Source organism: Thermobia domestica, chromosome 2, assembly GCF_964235325.1.
Source record: "Thermobia domestica chromosome 2, izTheDome1.hap1.1, whole genome shotgun sequence".
NCBI lineage: Eukaryota > Metazoa > Arthropoda > Insecta > Zygentoma > Lepismatidae > Thermobia > Thermobia domestica.
The window spans coordinates 303,070,249-303,086,152 of record NC_137455.1 but is presented as its reverse complement, the minus strand read 5'-3'; the positions used below and the strand labels follow the sequence as shown (position 1 = coordinate 303,086,152).

The 15,904-nt window shown below is 35.6% G+C and overlaps 1 long non-coding RNA gene across 2 annotated transcripts; it reads left to right on the top strand.

Moving 5' to 3' along the window:
- Positions 1-175: 175 nt before the first annotated feature.
- Positions 176-14,696, top strand: LOC145678600 (uncharacterized). 2 transcript variants are annotated; one of them, XR_014130410.1, is made up of 4 exons: positions 176-635; positions 6,685-6,908; positions 8,230-8,389; positions 12,022-14,696. It is a non-coding gene; the product is annotated as an uncharacterized LOC145678600 (long non-coding RNA). The 2 variants fall into 2 exon arrangements; XR_014130411.1 differs by lacking the exon at positions 8,230-8,389 and having other exon boundaries at positions 182-635; positions 12,022-14,693.
- Positions 14,697-15,904: the final 1,208 nt, after the last annotated feature.

The window sequence follows — 15,904 nt, the reverse complement described above, 5'->3', positions numbered from 1 at the left end:
ATCAAATCTCGGGGGCTCTTCGGTGTAGAGGTCATGACCCTCTTTTGGGAAAAGGGAAAAATATTAAAATTCTTAATACGTTTGAAGTTTTCGTTTATTTTAAAGGAATTTTGGCTTCATACCCTAGTAGCAAGGTTGGTTGGCCCACCGTTGGGGATTGAGTGGGATTTGGTCAAAACAGTGGGTGATGGTCGGTACAAGCCTATAGTGGAGAAACGTACGTTGGCCCACCGTTGGTTAAATGTATGGTTGGCCAACCAACTATTCTCCCGACCTTAACGCAACTATACTCGAGTTGACTGTTTTCCCAACCAAGAAATACGTTACTTTAGCGTTGGCTAAATAACGGGGAATCGCTCTACGAAAAGCATTTTTTCCCACCCCACGACCACTGATTTTTATCGTTGGGTAAAGGTCGCTAACTCCAACATACTTGATGTTGGTAGAGTGCGTTACTGATCATGCGCAGTTCTTCACCGCCATATTAGAAGTGTTGTGGTCATTGCGTTGTCTCTCTACTTACAGAAAAAAGAGTGTGATCAAACTTAAGTGCTTTTGTAAAAAGATTTAGACCTGATGCAAAAAACCAGCACTATTCATAAGTGAAGAACACAAGACAAGACAAGACAAGAAAGGTAAGTAGGTTATATAATCATTCTATATAAAATAATTTCCATACTTTTTTTTTATGGAAACATGTGGGTGAACAGGTTATGATTGTGCATGGAGTGCTAATGTAGAATAACATTGAAATGATTAATATCCATTTTAAGAAGGCAAAATTAGTTTACGTGAGCTAGTTACACTCTTCACTGGGTTACAGTACAGCAGATGTCTGCATGGAAATTAAGAGTTAATAAATATTTCTGGGTTCAGTTTGGCCGATTATCTTTGGCTACAATGCATTGTTCCTGCGCATGCACATTAGGTTAGGTTAATTCTGCTCTTCCACCCAAGTGTGACATAATGCTTTGACTTTGTATAAGTTTATGCATTAGTAACGATTCTCCAGTCACTTGAAAAAAGGGAAATAGTGCCAAAATGTACTGAAAACAGCATGCAATAAACTTTAAGACATATGCCCCTTGTACTTAGATTTTGAGTGAATTGCCAAAGTCCCAACCAATTTCAGAAACTTTGCCGAATATATTGAACAATTAGGCCTAGTTTTGGTTTTCAGAGGAACAGTGTGTATCAGTTAGGAGATTTTTGTTTTTTATGTACTGGAATGGGCATTACTCGAGCACACAATTCTACCAAATTTTGACACGTTTCCTATATTTTCAAGTTATGTTAGGGCTTTGTATTCCTTTTAGCAGAGCATGCATTAAGTGAGGAGAGCAGGGTTTGCCCAAGTGGGCCCTACCCGATAAAACCCACCGGGTTTTTTCGGGTTGGACCCACTTGAAAAAAAACATCTGGGTTTTTGAGCTTTTTGTTAGTATTTTTATTGGTACAACTAAGGCGATCATATTGAAAGTGATTTTTATCAGATTTTGAACTTTCATTGGGCGAATCAGATGCTTTCACGTTAAGGTACTCAACAGCATTCAACATAAGACATTTATAAACTTTAGAATGCACTGAATGGATAAAAAGAAAAAACCTTCTCTTAGCTTGAGATAATTATAGAACAAATTAAAGTGCAGAATATGCTTATAGCCTGTTTGAAATAAAATATGCAATTTTATATTTTAGAAGATACTTTCCGTGAATACTGTGCTCGCCAAATGCGACACCGAGGAACGTTATCCCTCACAGAGTGCCGGTACTATCAGTAAATATGTACTGCATTAGTGAAAATACTAGTATTATTTTTGGCATTAGTGCCGTAACGCCGGACCAATTTGAAAACTGGAAAAAGCACCAAAATGCACTGCATTCGGTTATATTTTGTTGGATTACATCAAATTATGTTACTTTACGTTAGGGGCATAAAAACTACTACAGCACAGAAACACAAACCAACCTGTGCTAGGTGGCCATTAAAAAGCACGAATGCTGTCGAACCGAGTCAGGGCAGGGAGACCCGAGCGGAGCAAGGGGTTGCGTCCGAAGGGAGCAGATGGGTATGGTAGTGACAACGTTCCCGTTCACTTGGAAGTCACTTATCAAAACTGAGGCTTGTAAACTTTTCCGATTTCAAGAAGAAAATCGTGCACAACAGTTTCCTGGGGTTTCGTTTCCTTAAATAAATAGTCCGCTAAATAGCCCTCGAAATGCTCTTCCTTCTTCCCCAACACCTTGCCTTTCGCGCTACAATATCATAACAAATGTACCTCTCCGCGAAATAGTCCTTCCGCCTCAACATACTGTGCCGCTTACAAAATCAAAAACAACGAACAAAAACAGCTTTCTTCACTTTTACTAGTTTACTTACCCCACTTTCACTCATTCTTACTCGCAAACTTAAATAAATTCTTCAATTGACCGGGTAAATTTCCTAAAATTGGTCCGGTGCTACGGAACTTAACCCTTATTTATTATTATTATTATTATTATTATTATTATTATTTTATTTATTTTTGGTTACCTTTGATGGTAGCACAAGTATTCTTAAGTAAAATTTGGTTTTCCAACAACAGCTGTTTAGTCCAGTTATTTGTTGCTCCTCCTCAATAAGCATTCTGTAGAATCAACAGCAGCAATAGCGTAAAAATTCTTGTCAAATTTAAGAATCGTAATGCTCAGAGTTCCGAAAACCGTGTGACGCTTATTATTTCAAGTGCTGAATTCAAACTTCCATACTACTAGAAGTTTCGATGTACAGTAAAAAAAGCTTGGATTTTAGAAAGAAAAAAAAAAGAAAGAAAACATCGCGAAAGAAATGCTCGGGAAATTCCCATAATTGAACACAAAGTATCGGAAGTGAACTTCACCGATAAAACTATTTATTTTATAAAACATGAGTTGTGTATTTGTTTTAAATTAATATTTTTGGCGAACGTCATTGAGGCTCCCGGGATGATTCTATCTACATTTATTCGTTCGTCTGCCTGTACCACACATACTACACGGTACTACTTTCAGTCTTTTAAGCTTAAATTTTCAGGGCACAATCAGGAGATTTTCTGTAAATTTCCTGTACAGACTTTGGCTGCATACCAATGTAAAATTTCAAAATCGCGGTCATTTTGTTCAAAATAGCAGGTGTTGACACTACAAATCAAGAGACATTGAAATATTTCGAAAAAACCCAATTAAACCGGAAAATACCCATATGGGCCCAGGTGGGTTGTGCTTTTTCAAAAAGACCCGGTTTCTTTCAAACCCTGGAGGAGCTCCATTACTACTTGCAGATTGACTTCAGGCGGGCTCGGCAGGGTTGCCTGGTTTAAACCATGATTAAAACCTTGGTTTAAACCAGCTGGTTTTTTCAAAAAAGAAAAAAGAAAGAAAAAACATCTGCTTTAAACCAAAAAACAAAAAATGTTCGTAAAAGTGTAACTATTCGTAAAATTTTGATGAACACATATTTGTGGGCTATCACGTTTCACTCCCATATATTATTCGTACTATATTTAGACCTAAATTCCCCATTCTTTACTCAAAGATATTATATTACAAAAGCAACTTTTTTTTATGTAACTTTATGGATGTTTCTTTTGTGATTTTTTTATAGTTTGTTACTATTGTTATGCAACCAAAGGAAAATTCTAAAAATTGTTTCGTTTTAATAACGTTTACTATTGATAAAATACATCGAAGTACCGTACTTTTTTCGGGAGTAGGGTCATACAAACCCCACTGGAGGCAATTATTGAAATAACAAGAATCTTTGGTAACTATTTTTGTATAAATTGGTCAGAGCCTAAGTGGACTCAAATAATTCGTATCTTTATTCATTTTTCTTACTGATATGCAAATTAAATAGTTATATTTCTTGGGTTAAGTTCCAAAGTTGGCGTCCGTTTCCAGCAAATTATTTATAATTTACAGGAAAGATATGGGTAATTTGATCGTTTGTGTGCTTGACAATACACAAGTCTGGAAAAATCTCTTTATTTGTTTTATATAAGAGGTTATAAACATGGAACAATATGGCGAGCGGAGGGAACTACTTGGCGCAAGGTAACCAAACAGTTGTATTGTGGGAAAGAAACGAGCATTTATGTTATTAACATGGCGAATGTACAAGGGCAATGAACTCACAGTTTTAACATTTGTGAAGCAAATACGTTGATAACGAACAAAATCTTTTAAAAGTTTGTGAAGAGCACGGATTAATGAACCCAGTAACACGTTGCAGAAAGTGTGCAAAGGAGATAACAGCGAAAAAAAACGTAGTGAAAGCGGACGCCCAACTTCGGAATAAATGCCTATTTCTTTAACTTGGACTAATAAAAGTCGTAGTGAGCTGACTTGGACTATATTAGTTCTTCTGTACTCTGTAGTACTTTGAAATTGTCCATATGTAATTCTGTATAATGGTTCCATTGTGCAATTGTTTATCTTTTTGTCCTTCTGTCCTAATGACTCTTGATGATTATATTGACAAATATGTAAAGATTAGTCAACGTATTTTTACCAGGAGTCCTTCGTGAGTGAGTCGGCAGGCGTATCGCATTTGTGGCCAATTAGTCCCGGTTTCGAGTTCAAATAGAGGACAATTTCTCTTGGATGTAAGCCGAGAAGCAGTTTGGATTCCGCTTTAAGCTTATGTGACCCCCTTCCAGCATAACCCGGTTGTTGCATACTAACACCAAGGCGAAAAAAGCTTATTTCTGTCCATATGCGATATTAACCAAAAAAAAAAAAATTATTTAAACCAAAAAAAAAAAAAAAACGGGTTTAAACCAAAAAAACTGGTTTTTTGGTTTTTTCAATAAAAGCCATGGTTTTTGCCAACCCTGGGGCTCAGTATAAATACAGTATGGACGTATGGCACACAAACTACAATGCATAAAACACGAACTAACTTGTACTAGGTGGCCACTAAGAAACACGAATGCTGTCTGAGTCAGAGCAGGGAGGCGCGAGCGAAAGCGACGGGGTGCGTCCGTATGGTGCAGGCGCGTCAGCGACGGAGGGTGTACGCATAAACGAGGATAGTGGAGACGCACACTTTCACTCACTCAAAATTCATTTAAATATGCTGTGCACTGACAGTAATTTCTTACATTCACACTTCCATTCTTTCACAAAAGATATTTCACATCGTATTTAGCTATAAATTTTCTTTTTGGTAAAACATTCTGCTCGAGTGGAACCGCGAAATATATGCTAGGCCTGGTTGTTGGCTATTTATTGTGTTTTTAAGTAGCACTGTATCTGTACGTGGAAGGAACTATGATATTTGGCGCAAAGGCACACTTTTTTTTATTTAATGGCGGAAATACGCCTACTATTGTTTTTTTTTTTTTTTTTTTTTTTTTTAAACGAGTCTGCATTGTTCAAACTTCGCCAAAGATATAGAGTACTGAACACAACAATTTTTGTTAAAAGTAGAAAGAGGAGACCAATGCAGACTTCAGGGACGTATTTCGGGTGTTTCTCCTCCCCCCCCCCCCATCTGCACCCAAGGTTGAAAACCCTGTGCATTTTACATAACTTGAGTCGAAATTTATGCATTTCATGCCGTAAACTAGTTCTGAACCGGCCGATTTTACACACACACACACACACACATATATATATATATATATGTATCATTTTGTTGAATGTTGATATACTTTTTCCTCAATGCATATGAAAAAGTGTTTGGGATTGCAATCAGTAAAAGATTGGGAATCAATTCGAAATTTAATCCCAATTAGGAAATTTGCTATGAAAATTCATAGCTAATTAACATTTAACTCTAATTCCCAATGTTTTTCTCAGGTCTCGAGATGTATTATCCAAAGCGAAAGAAATTATTAAATTAAAGATAACACTGTTTAAAAGAAAAAACTCACTGTTAGTATTTTCCACCCTGCACCAGACTCCCGCGTGGTGCAGAGCATGTTTGCGGTCAGTAGATAAGCTGGACTGAACGGCTGAGAGGAGAATTAGAATACCCAAACTGTAAGATCAGTATCATAATATCGGGTTTTGAAAGCAGGCATATAAATTAGTATATCCTAGAATTGTACATTCAAAATATGTTGCAATGAATGCATTTGAGGCTGGCAGAAGTAAACTCCTTCACCCATTAACTATTATATCTTTGAAAGCAGAAATGGTTGGTTGGTTTTGTACCCTCTATGAAACTGAACTGGTGCAAATATTTATTAATAAATGAATAAAATTCTGAAAACAAAGTTCAGAAATTATTAGTAGTCTAGTACTATTTTTAACTCTTGTGTACCACCATGGGGTCTTTTGGAACCCCAGATTTCTTTCTCATGTTACAGCTGTTAAACAAGTGAGATTACAGTTCATCTTTTCTTGCAGACTATCTCGAGTTTATGCTAAAGATGCATGCTAAATATTTAAGTTGTCTCTTTGTTGGTTCTGCGTAAAGAACATAATTTAGGTGGGATTCTAGAAGACCCTATGTAATTCCTGTGTAAAAGTGTTCTTGGTAGTACACAAGGGTTAACATTCTTAAACAAAAAATGCCGAAATTATGAGCATTCGAAATCGTAATGTTACAAAAAAAAAGAAAAAAAGTTTAAAGTTATTTTCCTTTTATATATATTTTTTTTTGTATTTCTTAAAAGTTATTATATATGCAATACAGGTTATACTTCATTTTTCCCGCAGGTTTCACGGTTATTGCTAAGCATTTGGCGAACATTAAGGGACGTCTGGAACGCATAGAAGAAACCCAGTCACGCATACTGGGATACGTCCACGGAAATTTACGTTCACCGGGAATTTCGCAACCACTGGTATTACCCGACGGTCTGACTCTACCCTGTGAAACGGTATCGTCGGTTAAATCACTGGAAGAATGGGCACACAATGAAAATAATGCTACAAGTTTGGTAGGTTTTGAGCTCACTGTAGTATTTTAGACCGTAATTTCCGTATTTTTATATTATACGGGGTGATACTTCCCATTAGGTATCTTACATTTGTTCAATGACACGTGGCAAGTTTAAACTGAATAAACAAAGTGGGTCATAATTTCCTTTGTAGTTTTGAACATTGATAATGCAGCAACTATGATAGAAATAAACTTGTTCATACCAGCAATTGGCGTCTCTCCTAGTATGAATCTATATAACATGCCACATAAATTGTTCATATATTAAGCCGCTACAGAGCAGTCAACGACCTTAACGTGTCATGTTGGGGCGTGTGTGGTAGAAACATTCGGCATCTGTTTCTATGAATGTCTCAGTTGTTGTAATATGAATATTCACAACCGCGGAAGCGATTATGAATAACTTCGTTCCAGTATACATAACCTAATGAAGCCTATAGGGCATATCTTATTTTATAGAGACTTGGATTTGCGTTCGTTGTATTTTGGGCTCAAGTTCGGCTCCGCCATTCTAACAGGGACTTTCAGGGTTTTCCCACCAGGAGAATTTTAAGAATATGCCTATAGAAAATGGTCATGACTTAAACATTTTCCCGCATCTTAAGCTGTTATGTAACGTGTGTGTTGTATCTAGATTATAAACAAAATGTTATACACAATGCAATGGAAATATCCCTGAAGTAGCATCCCTGCTTCCTTTGTTTTTGTATCATAAGAAAACAATTATTTATTCAGTGTTGGCGAAATGATTAAAGAGAAATAAGTTTTTCATTGTATATTTGCTACACATTTTAAGTATTTTTCATTGTAAATCTTGGGTACAAGAATTATTAAACGGTATGTCACTTTCAGTTAAAGGGGCATTCCACTTTCCGAAAATTATTCGTTATTTGCACAGTATGTTCTTTATGCTTCATTATCCTTTTTAAATTCGGTTCGTCATTATTTTCATGTTTGGAAATAATAACATATTTTACTGTTTGCCTTATCCGGCTAGTTGTTACGGGATGTTTCATATTAAAAATGTTCTGTTTCCGTTCTTTCGTGTGCAAATTGTATTGCTCTGTGCACTGGTACAAATATATGCTATCTAAACATCTCTAAGTAGTGGTATTTAAGAACCTGTAAAAGTCAGGAAATTTGATTTTGCCAAACGAGCGGGAACCCTTTCATCGATTACTTCTAGTTTTCTTCGTTTCTATGCTAGGCAAGGAAATAAATTGATATTTTTAGTTCATTGTGTCCTGCTATTCGTTAGTAACAACTAGTGTATTGGTAATATGTATAATTATAACTGCTTTTATTATATTTGCTTACAGCAAATAGCTTTGAGTACCTTGGGTGGTAAAAGTGTTGAGAAATTAGTGAGACGAATGTTAGAAAAAGTATTCAGTAACGACGCAGCAAAGAAATTCAACTGGACCGGTAGAAAGGGTAAAGAAGCACTAAGAACCCTGAGAATAATGCAAATACTGAAAGGTATGCTTTGATTGGAAACTCCTGTCTAATATGCACTTTGTTTGAGGACAAATTTTGGACAGTCACCACTCCTATCAAGTACATTGAGCAAAATGCCACCTTCCCCTCCTTCCTCCCGCGATCTGAGGTTCATATGTGCGTTATTGTTGTGACTGAATCTTGTGTAGGTTCCATTCGTGGATAACAGACCTATAGGATTTACTTACTATTCATTGATGCTCGTTTCCTCCGATAATATGCGCGAAACACAACTTGTATGCTTTACAAATTCAGGGGTGAAAACGCAAAGGGGCGTAACTTGAAAAAAAGTGCGTTTTTCTATTATGACTTCCACGTGTTCTATCAACTGTTAAAATGCAGTATCTCACTTCATTATAGTTCCGGCGATATAAAGATTTAAAAATCAAATTTCCCGTAGAACTTTAAATCGCTCTCCTGTAAACTTGGGAAAAGTCAAGATGCCCCACTTCGAAATGACGGCCTAAATTTCGTTATAGTTTCCTCGTTGGCTTTTGTCACTGCTTAGATTTTCTAATATTTGACCTGTCGGTATCTTGGGCAAGAACTAAATAAATGCTCTTTCATTTATCTGGCTTATCACTCAGTTGTTGCTACTAGTACTTACCAAGACAGTTTCTGTGCGGTCATGCAATGAGAGTGCCTAGCTGGATTACATGCAAAATAACGTAATCTTACACAGCTACTTTCTAGCTTTCATAGTAAAACTTAATGAATCAAATTTGCTCGCAGCTGACATAAAATTTGTTTTCTACGCCATATTAGGACAAACTGGTCCCAAGCTAATTATTATATAACTATTTATTAAAAGTGTAGACAAAACGTACGGTGACTACCTTCAACATGATCGTCATAAGGCGTTCGGTCCTCATGTTATTATTACTCCATCGTAAGGTATTGCCCGATTTCTCCAGCAATGTTGAAAATATGACATGTCCAGACTTTTGCCTCGGCCTGCATACATGTAGAATTTTTACAATGAACAATTTAAAAAAAATAGTTAATTTTACTGTTATTACTATTATTATTTAGCTTTATAAGAATTTTTCTTTCCCCCAATACAGAGAATTTTCAATTTTCTTTTTATATTTTTTTATTTTTATTTATTTATTTATTTTATTTTATTTAAATGTCAAAAAATTTGAAATAAATTTTAAACGATGTCCAAAATTCACATATCGGGCAAGCTCTAGAAGTTAAAAGTAACTTGAAAGCCCCAAAGAATGTAGATATAGGATTCGGGAGAAAAAAATTGCATTGGGAAGCTTAAAGATGTCAAGGAAGTAAACAAGTGCAGTTTCTTCACTGATTGTCGAAAATTTTTGATAGGCACTACTGAAAGAAATACTCGAAAAATATCCTCTTACTCGTGCCATTTCATGCTTTGATCCTGAGGTATTCTTGTATAAACCTAAAATTGCCCGGATAAGGATGACGAAGTGATTGGTAATACTCCATCAGTCGTTTCGTCTCGATGATGTTAAAACAGAGGTAGTTGAGAAAGAGTTCGAACCTTTTTTTTTTCAACCGTCTAAAAGCGTCTTATTTTAATTCAAATCTTGATGAGTTTTATAAATCAGTTCTAAGTGGGAAAAGTGAATTCTAACACTTGTGGAGTCTTGTGAGAGTGACATTGATTATTTCACATAGAAATTCAAGTGTAGAGTCTGGTATTTCTATTAAGAAAAGTTATTGGTAGACAACTTGTAAGTGGCTTCTTCATTAGCCCAACGACAACTGGTAGATTGGCCTACGCACGCGGAACTTCAGAACTCTGAACTTCTGTAAAATGTGCGAGAAAAAGACAATTCGGCTTTGGAAGAAACGGGAAAAGAAAGAGAAAATTATCACTTAACTCTGTATGAGCTTATTCCGTAAAAAAAAAAAAAAAATCATTTAGGTGCCGTTCAAAAATTTTGTAGCTCCTGATCCGAAAACTAATTATCGGCCAAGATCGCAATCTTTTGATGCATTTTTTTTTGGGGGGGGGGGTCATTCCTAAAATTCTCGTTATCTTTTAATAATATGTATAACAATAAATTTGTTTTGTTGTGATACCAAGTAGGATCTATTGCAATAACTGAAAAAAAATCGGTAGGAATTGGTATGGGCAGCTGTAATGTTCGCTCGTCATAACTTTCATTATGTTAAACTTTCAAATATTTTTGCGTTTGAGGGTTTGCATTCTCATAGTTGCATATACATTTACACATTATTTTGAAAAGTTTCTCATTGTTTTATTTTTCATTTTATTGAATTCAAAGAAATATTGAGAAATTCCATTAAAGTATCGGTTTTCTTTTGTTTGTTTACTAAACTTTTAGGAGCGCTTATTTTTTTTCGAAATTTATAGAATCACTTTGTTGCCATTTTTTTTAAGAATTCTTCAGTTACAGCTGCTTGTTGTGCAGAAGGATGGCTAATCTTTTAGTGTTTTATATAAAGAAATTTAACGTTAGTGTATAATATTATTTGAAGATGTCTTATAAAGTCTCTTCACTAGCTCAAATGGCAATTCCTTCGATAACTTACACTGGTCTACTATTATTAGCCTTTTGTATGGCTCTGTGTCTACTGTATAGTGTTACAAACGGAAAGTTGCTGATCTTTGGCAGCACACAGGTTGAGAATCACTGCCCCAAGTCTTTATTTAGCTTTTACGGGCATTCATCATCAGTACACCATTATGTTATTAAATGTCGCGGGTCAGGGAAAATAGGTGATCTTGCACCTGGAAATCAGGGAAAATGATAAAAGTAATTTTGTAAGAACCCTGTGTTGGGTTAAATTCTTATTTTAAAATTCAACCATTCATTACTTTTATAAACGTCATTTCTAGCGTATTGATTACAATACAATGTCACTAAAATGACGTTACATACTTGTTAATATTGTTGATAAATAATAACGCAGGCATGATTATGACGGGAATTTCCTGGTCTAAAAAATACACAAATAGAACCGCACAACTCTATACGCAAAGTACTATTTCGATTCCCGAATATACTTCGTATAGGAGTTGTAGATTTTGTCCTTTATAACCCCATTGCTGGAAATACGTGAAGGCCAAGTTAATTTATTTCTGTCCATACGTATTTTTTTGTTAATCAATCACAGAAACAGGTTGACTTTTTATTTTTTGTAAGAAAACGCTTTTTGCCAACCCTGGTTCGCAACACTTATTACAAGAGAAAAATGTTATTTAAAAAAGATTGAAATAAAAGAACTGCCAAATGAAGTTTTAAAAATATTTTTTCCACTTCATTATTTATTTCGATAAGTTTTAAGGTGTTAAGTGTATATGGCACAAGTCGGAAGGACAAAGGGCTCTGGTAGGGTCTGTTTTGAAAGTTTTATTCCAGTATTCATCTGAGGTGTACATGAAAATTTCTACCCAGTATTGACATTCGCGAAGCGCAGAATTTGCAAATGCTAAACCAGTGGTAGAATGGACCTTTATTTGTTTACTTTAGAAAATCGCGAACTGCAAATGTATTTAAATTATATTTTATAAATTAAGTTCGGCTGTTTTCACTTTGTACATATGAAATATATATTACGTTGCATTTGAGGGGATTGTTTGTGCTAATAAGCTACTTAACTTTTATTTGCAGTTCTGGTTGAGATGAGAGGCCAGCTACTGAACCTACATCCAATTCTTCGATTTTAAAAGGACAGCTAAATAGTTGAAAAATGGAGGAAACAGTGGAAAAAGAAAGCTTTGGAGATTCTGCCAGATCTAAGCGCCGCAAGATTCAAAAGGAGTATGAAGAAATTGTTAATGAATACAAATTTCTCTCTGCAGAAGTAATAGGACAAGAAACAAAGAAAACTAATAAACTAGATTCAGATAACAATGCGAATGAAACTTCGTGCAGAAATGATGATCAAGTTCCACGTGTCAGTGACCTCGACATTTCAGAGGTATCTAGTGAATATGATAATTCTAGTGATTTTGGAGTGTGGAGTGATAGTGAAGTTCCTGATTCTTTGGAAGTGAAGTTGATGCAGTGGGCAAAGGAATATAACATAACTAATACAGCCACTACCAATCTGTTACATATTTTAAACCAATGTTTCCCTCAACTTCCTTTAGACGCACGAACTCTATTACATACAATTGCTCCAATGTAGATACACGTGCAGGGGGTCTATTTAAATACTTTGGCGTAGAACATAATATTGTGAAGAAAAGGTCATCAGGTTTGATTCCATGTGTTTATCCATTTGTAAATTCCAAGTTGTTGGTAGAAAATGAGGGAACATGTTTGGTAACTATTACAATTAATGTGGATGGTTTACCTTTACATTCGAATTCAACCAAATGTTTTTGGCCTTTAATGGGAATTGTGGATCAGCCAGTGATTAAACACCAGTTTTTCAAGTGGACATTATTAATAATTTTAAAAAGTGAAAAGTGTGTGACAGGACTCGAGATCAAACCCAGGTCCTTAGGTTTATCGCGCCTGTGTGCTAACCAACTTCGCCACCCAGTCGATCCATTTTCCAGTCACACAATTTACACTTTTGAGTACGGTGTTCTTTTTTTTCAGACTATATGGAGAGTCAGGATACCACAACTTTCTGTTGTGATTGGACTTCCCAGCAGACACTGGGGCAGTCCAAACTCAACGAAGTTGTAGTACACTCCATGTGGTCTGAAAGAAAGACAACACCGTCCTCAATAGTTGAAATTGTGTGGTTGGGAGTTAGATCGACTGGGTGACGCAGTGAGTTAGCACATAAGCATGATGAGCCTAAGGTCTCAGGTTCGATTATTGGTCCAATCACACATTTTCTACTTCAAAATTATAATGTCTGCACTTGCGGAGGCTTGGTGTAAAAATCGGAAGTCGCCCTAATTTCTTTATTGAGATATTTTTATTTTCTATAGTCCCTACTTTTCGAGTGTTGACTTTGTGATGAAGTATACTTTTAAGAGGGCTAATCACAGCGAAATTAAAATACCGCTAATTTTACAGTAATTATGTGATATCTTCAAATAGATAAAAGAATCGAAATGTGGAACAAGAGCGCCCTAGACAATATCATTTTGCATGAGATACCGTTATCACGAATCACCTAGTAGCTTTGCGTTTGCAGCCATTTGTAAACGCAAAAATAAGTGCCGATTCTTTAAATGACTAGAAATCGAAAGCAGATAAGTGAGTCGTGATAACGGTATCTCATGTAAAATAATATTGTCTAGTGAGCTCTTGTTCCACTTTTCGATTACTTTTATCTGTTTGAAGATATCATAATTACTGTAAAACCAGCGATATTTTGATTTCGCCGTGACGGGGCCTCTTAATTTTAGAAAGAAAGCAACGTTATTAACTTTAAGCTGTACGTACACATGGCGGGGGTAAGGGAAACAGTAGGTATGTTTTATCCAAATCATCATCCTGTGCCTTATAAAATCGAATCGTACGTTTAATGACTCTTTGAATTTTCATTCGCACTGTTGGGTCTACTTGTCTTTTCCTATGATGTAGCGTTTTTTTTATTTATTTGCTTTCTTGGATTTATAAGATAAAAAGGCATTTACTTGTTTTATCTGATCAGAATATTAAGTTGTGTATGTTAAGAAATTATGAAATATATAGGTTTACTAGCCGGTTACACATCTCAACGTTTTTCTTGTAATGTTACAACATATGTATGGGTGCATGCATTTAGAAAGTGGACACTCAGACGTGTGTGTGTGTGTATATATATAATCGCATTCAAAAAAGTCTATTTTATACGTATATGAGGCAATGGTGCTGTAAAATTTCTTCATATGTAGTAGAAGTAATAACTGATCTACGCTATCTGAGTATAATTGTAACATTAACAAAATAAGAATTTCCATTATGTAAAACTGTTTACTGTATAGTGCTTCAAAATATGCCATTTTCATGCACAGATTTACTTCTATCATTAACCACCGGCTGGTCCCCTTTCATATGCTCGTACACATATGTGAAATAATGCTGGTATTTCAACATGGATCCAGATTTAATATGCATATCTCATTGTTGTTTACAATGAACAGTTACCACTATTTTGTTTGCAACTTCAAAAATATTTACTATTTTTCTTTGTTATTGTATTTTTTTTACATTTAAGAAGATTGTAATCTTGTAAAACAAATGATTTTGCAACTTGCAATTATAATAAAAATTATGTAGTGGAAACTTAAGAACAGTGTTTAATTTATTTCATTAATTAATACTGATCTCTTTTCAATTACTTTGTTATTGCAGTAGTATTGTGGATTGGTGTATAAGATAGCAAGGAAAAGTTCCTCAATCTCTAATGGGTATAATGCGTGTTTGTTATTTGGCTGTTTGTCTATTGATTTTTATTTTTCAATAATATGCTTGGTTAGTACTAGTATCCATTAAAACGCAGTTCTGATCAGAACAAAATGAATTATATTAATAACTATACATTACAGTTTCAAGAACCTAACGTTCTCTTTATCAGACGCAAACATTGAGAAAAGACTGTTGACAGCAGATCTTATCATCTGATGGTTGTTTAATGGTTAATGGTTTTCTAGAGCGTTCTAATGGTTATTGATTATCCAGAACCATGGAGTTTATTGTTTAGTACTAGTATAAATGTACAATCGGAAGACGTCGCATCCTGACCCAACATGTAAGTATTCATCTTTAGTGTTTTCCTATATTTTTTGCACATTTAGGGGGCTTTACCCCCTCACTCTTGCCCAATTTTCCTCTCCAATGCACTTGGCATGTACTTTGAACGAATAAATAATCATTGAAAGTTTCATTTGAGTCGGTTCAATTGTTCGAAATTTATCGTGAGACCAACACACAACACAAATGCTGAGCGAGTCGAATCGCAGACTGCTTCACACATTCAATAATCTATATTTTCAGTCTTCCCAAGTTAGCTCAGTCAAACCTCTCCGTTGAATGGTAGTTCATCATCCAATGCTGTCGTGTGCGCAATCAAATGTAGCATAATTCCCTGACGTTCCCTAACGTGTCTTCGCTGTGGATGAGGTAGGGTGGAGATGCATTCGGTTCGACACATTTTACTTTTTACATGGTATTCCTGATACTCAGATCTGTTATTTATTTAGGAATGAGTTATTATTTATATGGTAATAACGCAAATACAGTCGATAATATCTGCGTCATTATATATGAATAATAACTGTGTAAATAAATAACATCCGAATATCTCAGGAATACCATATAAAAAGTCAAAGGTGCCAAACCGAATGCATCACCACCCTACCCCATCCGTCGCAAGGACACGTCGGGGAGCGTCAGGGAATAATGCTAGATTTGGTTGGGTAAACGTCAGCGTTTGGATGGTGAACCACCATTCAACGTCGAGGTTTAGTTGGGGTAACGTAGGGAAACTGGTGGGATTTGGTTGGGTGAATGAAGGCCCAACATTCTCAAGGTTGTTGGGGTTTAGTTGGCCCAACGTTGGGAGATGGTTGGGAATTGGTTGGGTAAACGAAGGCCCACCCTT